Below are 19563 nucleotides of genomic sequence, written 5' to 3' on the forward strand. Positions count from 1 at the left end.
AACTCTCTCTCTCTCTCTCTCTCTCTCTCTCTCTCTCTCTCTCTCAATATCTTTTTAATTATATTTTGAACTACATGATTTAGTAATAATATAATTGTTGCAAAATTTATAACTGATGTTGATACTTTGTGTGCATTACATTAAAGTATTTAGAATTTATGTACATTACATTTGTATAAGGGATGACCTAAGATTATGTTGTAATAACTCAATTGTCCAATCTTATTGCCATTTTACACAAATAAACAGTACAATGTTTAAAGATGACAAAGAAAACAAAATTTACAACGCCAGACGTGTGTAAGTATATCATTCTGATATTAGTTGGACGTTGCTTGTTCAGCCCCAGGAAAAACATAAAAACGAAAATGTTTAGTTTTGTATAGTATAAAGGTTCAAACGATTGACAAGGAACACTGAAAATATCTAACATGACTTATCTTTTTTTTTTATCTTTTTTAAAAAACATAGCCGATTACAAAAACTGAGGACCACGTGGCAAATGGGTCAGCCATGATCTAATGTGTTATCCTCGCTAAAGATAGTTTATTATTATTATTATTATTATTATTATTTTTATTATTATTATTATTATTATTATTATTATTATTATTATTATTATTATTATTATTATTATTATTATTATGATTCTCTGCTATTTCAAAATATGTCACGCGTTTTTAGAGACGACCCATTCCAATTAGCCCTGACTGTTAACGACTAAAATACCTTACTATAAAATTTGAATTGAAGAATGGAGGAGTGCGATAGGTTAAACATCCAATATTTTAATTAGCTTTACATGCAAATTTAGTCTTGTACTTTCTTCATTTATAGTTATTTTTCTAAAAGGTAACTACTTATAAAGATACGTTTCTACTGTCTCTGTCATCATGCCAATCTAATTAATTAAAAATATTATCTAGTTTCGCAAGGTGATACCAGAAATAGATAGAATTGATGTTAAAATGTAAAGTAAATTCTGAATCGTAGTCTGTATATCGGCTGAGGGTATTTATAGACTAAGATAGAAGGAAAATAAAATAAACCAAATATATGGCTGTCATATAAAATAATTTGTTCTAATTGCCGGTATTCCTCATTACATTTCAATTAGGAAACATAGGTGAAATGTTGTTGTTTTTTGTTACTGAAATAATTAACTTAGAGACATTACTCGTTTCTTCCGTTTTAATAATACACATCTATATTCATGAACATATAAACAAAATAATAAAAATCAACTCGGTCCATCAAAGTTAAGCAAAAATCATTTTTCATATACACTATTTATAAGTGTTTCCCTTTCTATGACTGAAATAATTAATCATCTGGTATAATTTCTATGCATAGATGATATACTGCTATTTGAAAAGATGTATTTTATATTTAATTAATTAATGCACACGAATTATTAAAAGGTTTATTGAAACATTCCGCGTACCATCAATCATTTGAAAATTTGTAAATGCTTTAGATTTCTTGCATTTTACAAGGTCATTTCCGTAATAGTTGTAAAGAATTTACATTTTCACACAGACAAGTCATTAGTTACAGCAATATTTGATGTAAATAATTTGAATATTATTTTTGTATCTGTATATTCTATGCAGCTATGAATGAATACGGGAAAGGGAACTTTCTTTGCAATAAATTCCTGTAGCATTTTGGATTTGAATACGTGTATTAAAACTGAAGATTTAATTTTTTAAATAATAATTCAAGACATTAATTTTACAAGACAATGCTTATACACGATTATTTTTATTGACAAAGTGTAAAATGTCAATTCATGGATTTATTTAGATTAATATTTCTGATTATCAATTACCAAAAATTAGCAATAACATGGTGTAATAAGTAAGTATCATTACAATTTTTATTTCAAAAGATGGTGAATTTTGTAATACCCTGAAACAAATTTACCGCTTTGTTACATACCAACTATGCAAATTTATCATTTACCGCTATGATACATATCTTTATTTCAGTTTAATAATTTACTATTATACATATTCGATTATACATATAAGTATAAAAGGTTTATAATTTACTATTATACATACTAGATTATACATATAAGTATAAAAGGTTTATAATTTACTATTATACATATTCGATTATACATATAAGTATAAAAGGTTTATAATTTACTATTATACATATTAGATTATACATATAAGTATAAAAGGTTTATAATTTACCATTATACATATCAGTATAAAAGTTTTATAACTTTCTGATATACATATCAGTATAAAAGTTTTATAACTTTCTATTATACATATCGGAATAAAAGTTGTATAACTTACACATAAGGAAGTTTTATAATTACCATTATGAATAGCTGCATAGAAGTTGTAACATTTACCGTTTTGCTTCAAAACCAATATACAAGTTTTGTTAAGACAAAACGTCTTTTGTTTTCAAAGATTTTATTAAAACAGTCAAAAATGTCAATGCATGGATTGGTACCATTAATAATCTTTTCGGATCATTATTATTGATTTAGACATCGATCTGTATCTTGAAGAGATTGAATTTCGGGATTAAAGTACGACATGAAACTATTTTCAACGCATGAAATATGTACAGATGAACATAACATAACATAACAACATAACATAACATAACATAACATAACATAACATAACATAACATAACATTGCAAGGCGACGTGACTAACATATGGAGATACAAATCACATCATAGGTCAACATTTACAATCATAGCAAGGATAAACATTCAGAGGTAATGTGAGATAGTTTGGCTATATTAATGCAACATTGTTTTGGAGGTAATGTGAGATAGTTTGGCTATATAAATGTAACATTGTTTTGAGGTAATGTAAGATAATTTGAGTACATAAACGAAACACAGGTATGGTAGAGTAGTTATGGTAGAGTACAGTGACTCTCCGGGAGTGTACAAACGAAGTACTATTGCAGTGCGTATGGAACATTTACGCTTCCAGTTAGCACAAAGTTAATGATAATTTTGTCATTATTACAGTAACAAATTCGGCAAGATTGTTTTGGAGAATTGTGCGATTATTTGTGGCAAATAAGGTTTGTAACTTTCCAAATTATGGTTATTGGTGATAGAACGGCTTCAGAAATATACCCCTTTCTTCGTGAAATATGGGACAAATGAACAAATAATGGTATTCGGCTCCTTGTGTCTTTTTTATCACAAATATGCATTTTCGTTCCTCAAACGGTATATTGCCACAACGACCGATTTCAACGGGGACTATGCCACTGGAAGCCCTGAACTTTATCGATGGTAGATACTGAGAACTAGGTAATTGTAATAAGTAGTTTTCCATATTTTGAGATCTTCTTCTAAGCAGTATTGACATTTCCCCTTGGATGGTAAGGTTACCAACGATTTCAATTCATGTATATAAAGGTCTTTGAAAGTTTCTCTAACTATGTTACGCAATCTGATTAAAATCATATCTCCACTCTCCGACGTGAAGATCTGACAGAGACCACCTAGGGTCATGTTCAGGTGACCGATATTATTAAGATAGTTGCTCATTTAATCAGCCAATCAGATGAGGTCTATACTTTTGTGAGACTGAGCAGTATTGCTGAAGGACATCAATCTGTGCCGAACAATCTTATTCATTTTCAAATTTCTGAAAGCTGCATTTCTATTGGATAATTCGAATGTCCTTAGGACATGACCATTAAGCTGTCGCTGTCAGATCTTCACGTAGAAAAGTGGAGATTTGATTCAAATCAGATCGCATGTTATATTGCATCGAAGCTACGGAGGAACCATATTGAACGGGAAATTCTCATAAATGGTTTCGAATAAAGACATGCTTTGAAACATAAAGAAAGCAGTTAGAGTTTTGTGATTCCCAGTAATTACATAAGGTTACTAGGTAACAGTACTGTAAAATTATTGACACGAAACTAAAAGTTTCAATATTTAGGGGAAAAAATTATTAAATGGGAAAAATTACTAATAAAATATACTGTGTGCATCACCAGACTGACAACGAAACACATTTCAAAGCGCAACAGTTTAAAAGTTAAAAGTCTTTTCATGCTTCAAACTCGGCAACATTTAATTTCTACTAAATTATTTCTCTTTTGGAACGACAATAATTCATTACTGAAGATTTGCATTAATTGATTGTCAGTTAAACCAAACCAATTGTTTTGTTGTATAAACCAACCAATACACACACACAGACTCACACACAGAGACAGAGACACTGGCACAGACACACACAAAAAGACAGCAAAATTCAAAATAGTTACATCCATTTTCACCTAGTATTAATGACTATCTGCGGTCTGTCAGTGAATTTTTGCTTCCACGTACCAATACTCATTTCAGTTTCTTCTTTCAGTCTAACACACACACACACACACACACACACACACACACACACGCACACACCCACCCACCCACCCACACACACACACACACAATTTTAATATGAAAAGTATCTGTTAGTAGAATAAAAATATAAAGTGTATCACTTGCAGTCTTCTCAAGTAATCGACACAATAATTACTGAATACAGTATAAACTGTAAATAAACAATCTTGTCCCAGAAAACTAAAACAAAAAAAATTCCCTATTTTACCCGCATTTTGATGATGTGCAATTATTGAATGCCACTGAGAACTATGTCATAAAGCAAAGATAACACGTTTCTGCTGTCTCGCCAATAATCGATACTGTTACAAAATACTTCATTCATGCATGTATACATACTTTACTTGCTAAGAAAATTAGAAATTAAATGCAGCAAAATGTATTGCTATACAGCTGTGTAGCAATCGTGTAAAACACTTTTCATCAGGAGTGTTATAAATGTTACGGTCATGAATCCAGTGAGTTATTTTAATAAAATTAATACGTCTGCACTGTTGAAATTCATGAAACTGTCCATTTGTGGGAAACATCTGTACCATTTCTTTGTGTCACCTCTTTCTGAGAAGATAGCATGGTTACTATTTTTACGTCTAATTTTCAGTTCTGTTCTAGAAAATAGTATTACCTTTGTATAAAATTTGTTTTAAATCTGAATGACACATTGACTATTGACCGCTCCGGTACGGAAGGTCGTGGGTTCGATCCCCAGGCCAAGTCATACCAAAGACCATTTATAAAATTGGTACTAACAGCTGCCTCGCTTGGTGCTCAGCATTAAGAGGTTAGTGTTAGGAATGGTCGGCCTGGTGTCAGGATAATGTGACTGGGTGGGACATCATGCTACATGTCTGCGGCATAATAACCTAGTGCTAAACATCACTATAAACTGCAATACTGCAGACATCGTAGCGATATGACTAAATAATTGTTAAAGCTACGTTAAAAATCCAAATCACACACACACATTGACTATTACCACTATATCTATAGTGGTTATATATATCTTAAAATAATTATGAACTTTGTTGAAATCCTGAATTTTAAGTCTAATTCAGAGATTGTTCTTACTAATTTTAGAAAAAAGAGGTCGACGATCTTTTGTATTTGTTTTCCCTGTTCAAGTTAGCATACGTCTGGTCTTTCTTATATATAGCGTATGGTTATTTAATTGGTTTTTCTTCCTCTTCTTTGAATCATTTATTCATTTAAGTAAATGTAATTCCAGTTTACTTTGCTTGAGATTCGTTTGTTACAGCTCTCATATATTTATTACAAGTAACCTGTTAAAGTTATGTGTTAGGGATTTCCGAAAGCGTATTATTTTATAATTTCATAATTTCCCTAAATGTTTGTTTTAAAACCTCGAGCTTATTTACGACTGCATGTATACCAATTGACGGGAATGCGAAGAAATAAAAAAATTAAACCTATATCAGTGACTCTAGATATCCTTTACAAATTACATGGGTGGAACAACAGCGTACACCTTGATCTGTCGTTTGTAGTATGACTCGACTTACAAGCGAGTATAGACGATAACTCGTTATCTACTGATACAAATGTCACGTATCCACAATACTGAATCTGCTCTACAGAGTAGTATTATAATGTCTGGATACATGAAATTCAAGAAATATTTAGCTAAGTAAACAAAATTTTCAACTGAAATAGGCTGATTCATCAAATTGGAGAGATATGCTTATCTCAGATCCTCTTGTACTCATGTAACCTCTTAAGTGTTACAATGGTTGACAACCTTTGCACTATGCCGAAACCCGTGCACGTAATAAAAGCGTGTTTTTATTTGTTTATTATATTACCTTGTTCTGTTCATAATTTAAACTTGAATTAAGTTCGTTTCCTACTTGAGTGGACCAAAACAAATGCATACTCGTCGTTCAATTCATATGTATCGCTTGTCCCCCAATTGGTGAAGTCTTTTAGCTAGGTTACACGATAGTTTTACTTTACCTGAGTTATCTCCCGTTAATAAGGAGGCTGGCACACTTGTCGGCAAACTTATGTGTCCAGTTTGATGCTGGGGATCAATATATTGACAAAGAATATGTTTTTCACCTACTTTTTTAATGTGTCGAAAAGGATATGGTTGTTTTGTTGCGATCAGAAGGAAGATGATGGAATGAAGGATAAACATATTTGCGGAATATCTCGAAATGATTTTGTTTTAAATAACCGTTCGTTGACGTTTCCTTATATCAGTTAACATTATGGACACTGTTTCATCGGTTTTAATTATAACATTTAGTGTTTACAAATGCTTTCAGAAATACCAATAAACTGTGGAAACAAATTAAACAAGGACAAAATAAATAAAATATGCCGACATTCAGTATCTAGAAAAGAACTACGCTTGAACAATCATCAGTTTGTTTAGAAAAATACAGAATTCATTTGGTGGAAGTAGTTCGTTTATCTTTATGCCAGCAACACACAGACACATACAGACACACACACACACACACACACACACACACACACACACACATATATATATATATATATATATATATATATATATATATATATATATATATATATATATATATATATATATATATATATATATATATATATATATATATATATATATACTTTGCATGTGCTAAACAGCGAAGCCGTTAAATTATTTATCAGTTCTGAAAAATATTGTTATCGCCTTTTAATAATTGTTCGGCCTTTTTCATCGTTAGACGGTTAATAAAAATATTACTACATAAAGACTAAGCCAGTTGTTTCCCCAAGACAATTTCCTTAGCTTAGAGAAAAATACCGACACACATACGGACACTTTGAGGTCTTGTAGTTCTTGTAGTTTCGAAACGGATAGATTTGATTCGTCGTAATTCTAGCCTTGGTTGAGTCCGTTTTTACACAAGAATGAACTGTAATCATCATTAGATAATTTATCCCAAACATAGATCAGTCCCGACGCACATCATTCCAAATGCACATCACTCATTTTTTCTTTCTATACTATTCCTACATGTACATTATTCGAGTATAGCGATGAAACAATAAACACAATCTGCATTGACTAATTGGCCCCATAAGTATATTATATTCTCTTAAAGAAAGGTTTCTATTTTTCCTCCACCAATTAAAAGAACATTTACTAAACAGTGTTTTAAGATTGGCTGTTACTTTATGATGTTTCAAAATTATCAGATTAAAGGACCAGTGTACACTGAATGAAATAACTTTGGTTTTCCCTTTTTACACATTCTCCATTGGAATATAATTTCACTTAAAAAAAATATGCATAGTACTTTGAATGTCATCTAACATATGACGATATTTACAATTTATACTTTGTCATTTAACATATCACGATATTTAAATTTATACTTTGAATGTCTTTTAACATATCACGGTATTTAAATTTATACTTTGAATGTCATTTAACGTATCACGATATTTAAATTTATACTTTGAATGTCATTTAACATATCACGATATTTAAATTTATACTTTAACTGTCATCTAACATATCACGATATTTTAATTTATGCTTTGACTGTCATCTAACATATCACGATATTTTAATTTATGCTTTGACTGTCATCTAACATATTATGATATTTTAATTTATACTTTGACTGTCATCTAACATGTGACGATATTTAAAATTTATACTTTGTTATTTAACAGATCACGGTATTTAAATTTATACTTTGTCATTTAACAGATCACGATATTTAAATTTATACTTTGACTGTCATTTAACATATCACGATGTTTAAATTTATAATTTGACTGCCATCTAACATATCACGATATTTAAATTTATACTTTTACTGCCATCTAACATATCACGATATTTAAATTTATACTTTGTAATATAACATCACGATATTTAAATTTTCTGGAAACTTTTCATTTAAAGTCGATTGCAACCCAGCTCAGGTTTAAATCTTGCTATAAACTCCTTTAGAATATAGCTAAATTTTATAAATCAGTTGTCTGAATGTTTATTTCGTTTTACGAAAGTCTCTGTAAACCAACATGCAGGCTGAATACAATCGAGTCAACAGCACAAACACTTTATATGTTTGGCTGATTCGTATGGATGGTCATTGTTTCGTCCTATTTCGCTTTTATGGTCAGTAATGGTGCATGCAGACAACTGAGCATTCATATATTTTAAAAGTCCTGACGCTCCAGGTTTGTCTTCTTTGTATTTCAGATCGCACGGATGGAAAGAGTATATACGTCAGGCAGGAAGACTTCTTGTGATATTTACAGGTTTAGGATTATTGGTTACAGGAAAACATTTGATATACTGGAGACAGGTATCAACAATATAACTATTCACGAAATCTGTAGATACTCAGGAAAGATGAGTTTCGGGGGATCTGACTAGCTGTTGTAAGTTAAGTACATATCTAACCGTAAAGGACGAAAATCCTGGAATTGTTTAGTGAACGGACACATGCTTTTCATTGACTGAGAGTTGATCTCTGCCTGCCGATTGAGAGCTTGAAGGAATGTCAGTTGGTCTAATCGATATCTGAACGTGTTGTCTTTGTCGAATAAAGAAATGTCATACAAACTTCACAAACTTTCTGTCTGATGTACGTATAGTGTGAGAATAAAGTCACACGAAAAATTTAGTATAAAAATTCATAGCTTTATGAAAGGAGATATTAGAAAAACAAGATCTAATATAACCTAATTTTTTAAGAATCCTATATGTCCAAATGTCGTTGGGAAAGTTGTTTAGGAAAGGAGGAGATACAAAGGACAAATTACATACCGCATAAATTTAGCTCTGTATGAAAGTGTGAATAGAACACCAAAATGTGACTCCAGACTTGCCTCCAATGTAATTCTGACTAGCATGGTTCAAAGAAGCAATAACACTAATGGCCAGATTACTAACATAAGCAATAATACAAAACAACCAGATGACTCACCTAAGCAATAACACCAAAGGATATACGACTAAAATAAGCAATAATATCAACGGCCAGATGACTAAAGTAAGCAATAACACCAACGGCCAGATTAATAAAAACAAGCAATAAAACCAAAGACAAGATGACTAAAATAACCAATATCTTCGGATGTCTGTCTTTTAAATGTATTAGAGATCCTAATGCTCCCGACCGGCTTTGTTTTGAGACAGAAGCATGCATTCTACCATATTAAACACAGAGGGCATGTATTACAGTTCACCATATTTAATTATATGTATTTTATTTTATTGTACAGAGTACATGCTAAATATATGACCATATTTAAATACAAAATACATAAATTATATAATTAATGATAATAGGATTTGCCTTTTTTTCTTTCAGAGAAATGTTGCCATGATACTTTCACTTCAAAAATGTATGTTCTTGACTTCTAATGTTACGTTGGCGAGGAATGTAGAATTGATTTTATTTAGTTTTGGTATCTGAAATGTTGTAAAAAACAATGAAGTAAAAGTAAAAAGTTGTTGGAAGAGAGTATAATGTATACGTAAACAACACTCTTTACATTTTCGCTTTAGGTATAGCTGATTAAAAATGGGTAATAAAGTTCAGGATATATGATCAAAAATCATTGACAAATGATTAATACCAAATTTCTTAATTATTTCAAAAGCATTAACATTTAACTTATCTTTTCAACCTTCCTATGCCCTACTGAAATGTGCGATTCCAGTAAATATATCGAATTTCAGAATAAAATCACAGAACCAATATTAAAAATGTACATATACCTAGCACTAATTTAACAACTTCTCACAGATCAACTTCTTGAGATAGCTATTTGTTTACATATACGCCATTTGCACCATTTCAATTATATTGTACCAACATTTAGCGCTGCATCTCATTAGTAATTGTCCTAATTGTCAATTATTACATTTTGGTTCTGTAATAATTTTATACGTATATAACTTGTCTCATGGCTGTTAAATAAAACTTAAGCATGTTTTCATCTGCCTTTTATGTTGGGAATTTCGCCTGCGAATAGTAAACAAAGTCGCAAAAGAAATTTACGAAAAAGAAAATATATACTTTAAGACATCATCTTTAGAAGTCCTTCAAACAGAAATGGAATTGTGGGTCTTGCATCATACTGTAGTAGCAGTCGCGTAACAAAGCATTTGTTTTTTCTTCTCCTCTCACACATACAGCATTCTTTTTAATCTTAACTGATCGCTTGCAAGATTATACCCTCAAAGTCAAAACTCATTTTGGACATCTATTTCAATCAGTCATAGATTAAGACTGGAAGTTGCCAAGTGTGTAGAAACATAGAGAAGCTTTTGCTTCGAGACTTAATATCTACCGTTCTTCTCCGTACTTTTAAATATAAAAGGTAAAAAGCATGCTGCCATGGAAGAGTTAGATATTTTAAATATCTCATGATTGATGTTAGTTTTGTAAAATTATATATAGCATGGCAAATTCAAGTTTACGAGCAGCGTCTTCACACTTCTGGTATAAAAGTGAAAATGATCCTAAAACGTTACGGACTTAAAATACATAAAAGTAGAAAACTCTCTCTCTCTCTCTCTCTCTCTCTCTCTCAGGAATTAGAATGAAGTGTACATATATGCAGAAAGCAGTATGGTGCTATAGTTCTAATAGGCTGCATAAAATCTCATCCACCATATTCGTGGATAAAAGACCACTTTCTAGGCGGGTAGTTAATTCTTGTCATTTTGTTCTCCAGTCTGATTAAAATCATGTCTCCGCTGCTCTACGCGAAGATCTGAAAGCGACCGCTTAAGGGGTAATGTTCTTTATCAGCCAATCCGATGAAGTCTTATACCTTAGCGTTTGGGAGACAGAGCAGTTTGGCTGGATAACATCAATGCGTGCCGAACGATTGGATTCATGTTCAAATTCCTGAAAGCTGCATTTCCATTGGCTAATTCAAAGGTCACCAGAACACGACCTCTTAGCGGTCGCTGTCAGATCTTCACGTATGACAGTAGAGATCGGATTTTAATCAGATTGTTGGTTCTCCTTTGTTTTACAACTGTTGATTATTCTCGATAACTTTTCTTCTCTGTATAAAAGTGCAGATGTTTAGTGTACTACGCTTCTCACCTTTCTGTGTCTCTGTATTTTTTTTTCCGCCTGGGATAGGCCTTGCTTTAAGTCCTGATTTGGGTAATTTTTAAAAAATTATGTTTTCCATGCTTGTCCAACTTTTTGCATCATTGTATACTTACAGTATCAAGGAAAGGATAGAACGTGTCCGTTGGAACGTCATTAATTTCCTGACGTGACATACATTATCTGAGCCATTAAATATGCTGTTGAAATATTGACTTAAGTATAACAATTACCAAAGCCATATGGAAAACCAACAACAACATCCACAGCAAAACAAAACAAAAACAAAAACGCACAAAAAACAAAGCCAACAATAAAACTTGACCGCCATCAACTCAGTCCTTTCCCTCATGAGGTTGTCTACTGAGTTTGATCACAAAGAGGAGAATGACATGCCACAAAATTACACTTTCGTAACGACATATCACCCTAATATCCTAAACATAGGAATAATTGCCGGAAACACAGACACAATTCTGATTCATTTGTACATCCAACGGAGATCTTCAATGAACCGAATTTAATCGCTTACCGACGACCAAACACTTAAAAGACTGCATTGTGCGCCCTCAGTTGAATTCAAATCACAGTACGAAAGTAGGAACGTAATGATGCAAAGCAGACGTTTTATTATCTGTATTAAAACGTCCGAATCAGCTACTTTCAATGTACTTAAGGATGCGTCAGCAAGAATGTCATTCACCTCCTGACGTAACGCTGTGCCATGCATTTTGTTAGTGAAACAGGTGGCTTCAGAATAAGAACGAACAATGCCAGAAACAATACCAGAAACAAGGTCGGCACACACATAAAATAACTGCAGTTCTGCAAGGTATTGTGACCAGTCCCTCGTAATGCCATCCATCGAGTCAAATCACAGATGGGCTAACACTAAATGTGGTTTTCAAGAGAAATATTGGATACCGCACATGGTGAATTTCGTGTAGTTTGGTTACAGTGCACACGTTCTCTGTGTAACCACTGTGCCGCGGTTTGTTTCCAGTCACTCAGCTTCACTCTGCGCTAATGACATTATTATTATTATTATTATTATTATTATTATTATTATTATTATTATTGTTGTTGTTGTTGTTGTTGTTGTTGTTGTATTTGGTTTTACCACCTTCCCATGCAATGTTAACTTGTTTACGTATTTGCTTTTCCTAGCAGCAATTATATCCGGGATGTGAAGCTAGAAGGTAAAAATAATGCACCGCTACGACGATAAACGACATCCAAATTATCTAACTTACATGCAATAGAACCTTTTTTAAAACATTTAACTATCTCATTACTTTTTTTCTTTTTCTTTTTTTTTCTTTTTCTTTTTTTTTCACACCTGTTCATTATTCTGAACAGTTTTTCATCTCTGTGCCAAAAATGTAAGTATTTTATTGTCTGCGTGTGAGTGCGCGTATCTATGTGTATGGTATTTATTATCACAAAAGGAAGACATACCTATATAATCACAGACACACACGCTCAAAAAGGGAAAGTCCGTGACTCATACACTCCCACTGTCATGAAAAGAACGAGCGACCATTGCAGGTGTGTGTGTGTGTGTTAAGGGCTGAGAATTTCTTTCCAGCTGGACTATTTGCTTTTCTTCTACCTCAAGAGTTTTATTCAGCTAATGTCATGGATATAGAGGATTCTTTTCTCAATCGGAGAAAAACTATTATTTCAAGGTGTTTGTAGACCGGAAAGTTTTTAAAACAATATCGCTACGCCCACCCACAATAAATGGCCAATTCCTTACTTAGTAGAGGAAGTCCGAAATCTCATAAAAGGAAGATGAGAGTGAAAGTCTATTAAAATACATTAAAAATATTCCATCTCTCCATCGAAATATGTTTAATAAAAGCCATGGTCTTTGTTTATTGAAACCATTTAATCTCAGTTAAAACTTTGTTTAAAGTGCTAAATGTAACAAAAACATTGTATTTGTATGAAAATGCAAGATATACAGCAATCTTTAGGTATTTGCCAGGCACAATCAAAATATTCAGTTTGATTGCATGCTAAAAAGGCACGATCCAAGGTTGAGTTTACAGTAGTCACGTGTTCATTTTACCAGACAAATCTAAAGACATTTCTCTCTGTTCAATCAAAATACAAAGGCATGCACATTTTGCATGAACCTTGTTACTTTTCCTAATTCCGGACGTTTCAGAATTTTAAGGGGTTGTTTTGCTGAGCTTTCAAGTCCATGATTACAATCATTGCGTACCCTGAGTAAGATTAGCCTTGGTGAAGGTTTTACAAGAAGTTTTGTTTTGTTAGTCTTAGCCTAGAACTTTGCCAGGACGAATTACTGCTAACACTAGACAATAACAAATGGAACGTCGTAGGCTGAGACACTTTACTTTTATGCAACCGTAATTCGAGAGAAATGGGAGCACATACGAACATTCACGACGCACATTTTACATTTTTATTTCTGGGGGCCCGGGGTGGGAGAGTGGTCCAAACCGTTCGTTTTTACCGACCACTGCCATCTCATCTCTGTCGGCGTGGTTTCGGGTCTTGTGCTAGACCAGTGTGGGTATGTGAGAAAGCTTGCCAGTAGCTTCCAGTGGGTCGGGGGTTGTTACATGGGTTTTCCCAGGATTTCATGAGCAGTTATACTCGCCGCCATATATAGCCTACAGTGTGCTGAAAAATGGCATCAAAGCCACAACAACAAGAAAACCATTTTATTTATATTTCTTGATAGATAATCATTCACATCACAAATGCAAAATACTTGGAAGGATAACGTATGCGTTGTGATATTTGACTTAATATGGGATCAATTCCTAACAATCATTTTATCATTTTTCTCTTATCATTATTTCATTCGAATTTCACCACTCTTTTATGCTAGGGCTTTTGTGAAATATTTCACTGGTTCATCCGCATTTTTTAAAAATATGTCATTTTACTCTATCTCTCGCTAAAATGCAGGAATTTCAGCAATACTGATATAGAAATAATACCTATCTGACAGAGATATAGCAGTATGTGTGGTCCGAACAAATCAAATTTACATTGACACTTTAAAAAACAAACATTTATGACAAACGTTAATGCCAATCTAATTAAAATCAGATCGCCTCAATCCTACATGGAGATCCGATGAACACCTATAGGAAGTAATGTTCTATTGACCGTGTTTTTCACCAATCAAATTACAACTTTCAAATTTCTGAAATTGACACAAGTCACTCGTAACACATCGTTACTAACGACAACTCTTTCTTACACGAATTAGCAACGCTATGTCTGCTATTAAAATAAGCAGACTGGGAAATCCAAAGTTCACCAACATATCTTCACCCGTGCGACATGATTTAAACAGAGATGTCCATAATTTAAAATAACAATAGATCTTAAGGGTTTCTCCGATTAAGCTTATATTTCTAGATTGCCTCAACGTGACATAACTATTATTAACTTCAAAAGCCGTTCGACAAACCCTGAAGTTACTGCTAAATTACTAAAAGGATTTGGATTTTGTGAAAAGAGTTATTTATGGAAATGTTTTTAATTGTAATAAAGAATTTAGTAGGGAAAGTTATAATGACAATAAGGAAACCACCTTCCCTTTCAACTGCTTTTTAAGACAAATCACTGTACAGCCTTCATCTATTTTACATCTCTCTAATAAATGGTTCCTGCAAATACAAGTTGCACCACTTTAACTTTGGTTGTAGACACAATACGTCACCATCTAAAGGAGGCGAGGGTACTTTAATTAACCTGCTTTACTAATGAAGTTCCACGTTTTTTCATTGAACACGCAATTTTCATTACCGTATGTTCACTTTTGAATCGAGATAAATACATTTATTTCAAATCTGAAGCATAGAATTATAGTTCTGATCCTGTCATTCATTCATATATATGTGATTCTAAAATAAGTTGATTGGAATCATTCGACGATCCAGCCATCGAATTTACACAATACATTATCAAGAATCAGTTCCTAGACCTTGCACTTCGGGGTTTCATTGATTCCTAAACTTTGCCCGGGGGAGGGGGGCTCATTGATCCCTAAACCTTGCCCTTGGTGTCTCATTGATTCCCAGACTTTGCCCTTGGGGATTTTATTGATTCCTAGATTTTGCCCTTGGGAGTCTTATTGATTCCTAGGCGTTGCACTTGTGTGTCTCATTGATTCCTAGACTTTGCCTATGTGGGTCTTATTGATTCCTAGACCTTTACTCGGGGGTCTCATATCTCTGATTCTTACGAGTCTGGTCCCAAAGATGTTGGTTTCTACTTTTATATAATTCAACTACAATAAGACGAAATGAATAACTATTTTCCTCATCCTCTGCCATCTTATTTTACTGGGGGGATGAGGGAGGGTAAAAAAAAAAAACATTTTGTTTATACACCAGGTCGAGGCTAGGCGAAGCATTATGTAAAAATAAAAATGTCAAGATACATTTAATTAAACTGAGACGAAGCCGTCACCTCAAATCATAATTTCAATTTAACCTTAATATGCTAATATTCAAGTAATGTACTATAAGCCACAAGCAAAAAAATAAAATAAAAAAAACCCACATTATTTTCATTGCTTCTCCAAGTGGAATGCAAAATATGTATATAAAACGACAGTAAAAGATGTATATACAGTAAAACATACTTAACACGAGAACATAATATTGTATGTAAGCTGAATATGTATAAAAAATAATATGAAGTTTTGGAGACAGACAGACAGACAGAGAAGAAAACGTAGCAGGCTATGAGATTTAGTATACAATTAAGGAAATATCCTCTAACTAAAGCTATTGAAAAATCGAATTTAACACAGATATTCAGTTGCAAAGAAAGTAATAAACATGGCATCAAATGGACGGATTAACACAATGGCCTGTTGCATTAATACGGTTGGATACTTAGGTTAAGAAACAATAAGATCAGAAATAACTTTGATCCACATCCTGTTGACCCAGATAATACATGTTTGAAATATTTGGGTTACAATTAATTACAGTTTACTTTTAAAAATGGGACCGATAATTAAAAATCAAAATTGCCAGACTTACTTTGACTGCATCATATCGGATTGGAGTTGTGACGTTTCTCTCCCCTTAGTGCTCTTCTGGAACTAGGAACAACCTTTAGAGAATAGATTGATTATACGTATTGTACTATGAGGTTGATTTTAAGTAGGAGTCTATCTGCAGCAAATTAATAAATATGACAGGATAAACTCAGTGGTTGGCAAAAAGTGACATTATCACCGTGGGAAATCGGTTGAACGGAATTTTAAACTCTGCAGTCATGAATTCATATAAGGAGTCTTATAAGTTGCAATGTCCACGATAAAATTTAAAGACTAGAGTTACTTTCCTATGAAGTACCTGCAAATAGGCTAACTGATGAATGTCTTTACAGACAATTTATAAAGAGCTAATACAATCTGCAATGTATGAGTAATACCTGTGTTTTCCTTCCTTTCCACTGAGATATATATATATATATATATATATATATATATATATATATATATATATATATATATATATATATATATATATATATATATATATATATATATATATATATATATATATATATATATATATATATATATATATTTTTACAAATTCGCAAGTACTAATCGCCACAAATTTGTAAAATACAGACTCCAAATCAATGTTGGGTTATATTGTAATCGAACTGAAGGCTGTGTATTATTATTATTATTAGTAGTAGTAGTAGTAGTAATAGTAGTGTATCAATCTATATGATTGTTTCGTTTTTGTTCCTTATTAAAAGACTAAAATAAAGTCTATTTCACCGAAAAGACTGGATTGATCCCCATTTATTTAATAAAAATACGTATACATTTTTTTTGGACACTGATAGAAGGACTTATTAGTGACCTAGACTAACATACACTACGTTACTCACTGTGTATTAATGATATCGAACTGATACTGTTGAAGAGGCTTCGTGTTTTAAGTATTCTTCAAATCCGATAAAGTGAACCGTTTTTATTTCAAAGGCTGCATATCAAAGAATATAATAGTAAATACAAATATACGTTTATAATAATAATAATAATAATAATAATAATAATAATAATAATAATGATAATAATAATAATAAAGTTTCTTTGCTTTGTTCAATCTAGCTCAGCTAACTACACCTAAAGCTAAAAAATAAGATTACATGAATCCAACTTCACTGCAGTGGCGTCGCTAGAAGGGTGCGGGGGATGCGGACCGCACCGGGTGACACCATCTCAGAGGGGTGACACCAAAATGAAAAATTGCAAATTTTACAGAGCACGCACTGCTCGGTCTAGTCGGATTTCATAAGCGGATAACCGATCATAGTTAAATACAGGCACGGCAGTGGCGTCGCTAGGGGGATGCGGGGGGTGCGGACTGCACCGGGTGACACCATCAGAGGGGGTGACACCAAAATGACATAATTAAGGATTCTGTATGGTCTGTTACGGAAGGAGGACCATGGGGGTGACACCATGAGTTACCGCACTGGGTGACACCAACCCGAGTGACGCCACTGCTTCACTGTCTTACAGTTTCCAATTAAGAGATGTGAGATTTCTAGGTTAAGTATCTCTTGGTTTCTAAGTGAGAGCTGTGAGATCTGAAGTATGGATAATACTTTAAACAAAAGGTTTGATGCAGAATGTCGAATAAATTTGTTTCAGTCACTTATGAGATATATGCATAATTTTGATCGCGTGTCATAAGTGTACCTGCGACAATTTGCCACACATACATGTTACAATTCATGCAATTATATATATATATATATATATATATATATATATATATATATATATATATATATATATATATATATATATATATATATATATATATATATATATATATATATATATATATATATATAATATCTTGAGATGAAAGAATATAACATACCATATCTCAAAAGACAGTCACAGTCACCCCTTCCCAAACATTAGTTTGGAATTACATTTTTGCCGATGAATTCGCTATGTAATTCGCTATGTGTTATGTGCAATGAAATTGTATTGTGTGCTGTCTTTTCTCAATGATTAAATGTTATGTATATCTATATTGTGTGTTTGACCTTAGACATTAACTTACTCTTTTGGCTACACATTTATTCTTATAAACAACATGCTAATATGACCTGATGATTTTTTATTATATATTAAGATGATTAATAATTGAAGATAAACCTGTTTACATATTTTCAGTTCACTTTCTAGATTTATTTAGAAATTAAGAATGTTATATGAGCGAGTTGTTTACGAATTTGATGGAAATATAACCATCATCCTGGTTCTATTAATGTTTCTTAGCTTTTTATATAAATGTTGACTTCACAAGTACTCATTAAATATCTTAAAATGAGACTTAATGGAATCAAGTTGCATTGAATGGAGAGGATTTAGTTTATTTATTTTCATTATTCATTGGAATTACAAAGTGCTCTTTGACTCAAGGACTAAATTACTATAATAAAATTATTGTGAATTCACTGATAGGCATTTTAGATTATATCATTGGGATATTTCAATGACGTTAGCACGTCGCCATATTCCAATCTATTGGTATATCAGTACACCCAGTTTAGGAAATCATTCGAACGCCAATGGAATTCATTCGGAATACTCTATACTTTAGACTTGTGATATGACTTTTGAGACTATTTAGAATTTAATTCACAATACTGCATGTTAAGTTTAAATTTTCACTTTATAATCAAGAAAAATAAATTATTTGTTGAATTTTACTCAACTTGTTAATTTTCGCTCTTGTCTGTTACCCATGTTTAGATCGTACGGTCGCAGCAGAAAATTGGCGAACTCGTTCGCGATACGAATTTGTTTAAAATATTTTAGAAAACTTCAATTAGTTTTTAAAATTTAAATTAAGTTTGTTTTGGAATTCTCATAATCCATTTTATTATAATTTCACATACTAGTTGAGAAATCTTTAGTGAAACCAACAAGCTTTCACAATGTCTTCTAAAGTGGAGAATCCTACCCAGGAAGGGTCCTTGAAAAAACATGAGTTGCTTGAGCTTGCCAGACAATATGATCTTTCTGAAGTGA

General features: G+C 32.4%; 2 long non-coding RNA genes across 3 annotated transcripts in view; one reads left to right on the forward strand and one right to left on the reverse strand.

Annotated features, from left to right (window-relative positions):
• LOC149794325 (uncharacterized) overlaps positions 1 to 8980 on the forward strand; it is a 72012-nt gene extending 63032 nt beyond the window's left edge. The window contains exon 2 of the long non-coding RNA XR_016423009.1: positions 8606 to 8980. This is a non-coding gene — a long non-coding RNA (uncharacterized LOC149794325). The remainder of the gene's footprint in view (positions 1 to 8605) is intronic.
• The window catches only part of LOC149794326 (uncharacterized), a 57960-nt gene that overhangs the window by 21899 nt on the left and 16498 nt on the right, over positions 1 to 19563 (reverse strand). Inside the window, exon 2 of one of the 2 annotated variants that reach the window (XR_016423008.1) lies at positions 16526 to 16598. This is a non-coding gene — a long non-coding RNA (uncharacterized LOC149794326). Of the gene's footprint in view, positions 1 to 16525; positions 16944 to 19563 lie in introns of those variants that run through there. The other variant, XR_016423007.1, reaches the window with a different exon arrangement.

Source organism: Sinohyriopsis cumingii, chromosome 8 (assembly GCF_028554795.1).
Source record: "Sinohyriopsis cumingii isolate HCF-2022 chromosome 8, ASM2855479v2, whole genome shotgun sequence".
NCBI lineage: Eukaryota > Metazoa > Mollusca > Bivalvia > Unionida > Unionidae > Sinohyriopsis > Sinohyriopsis cumingii.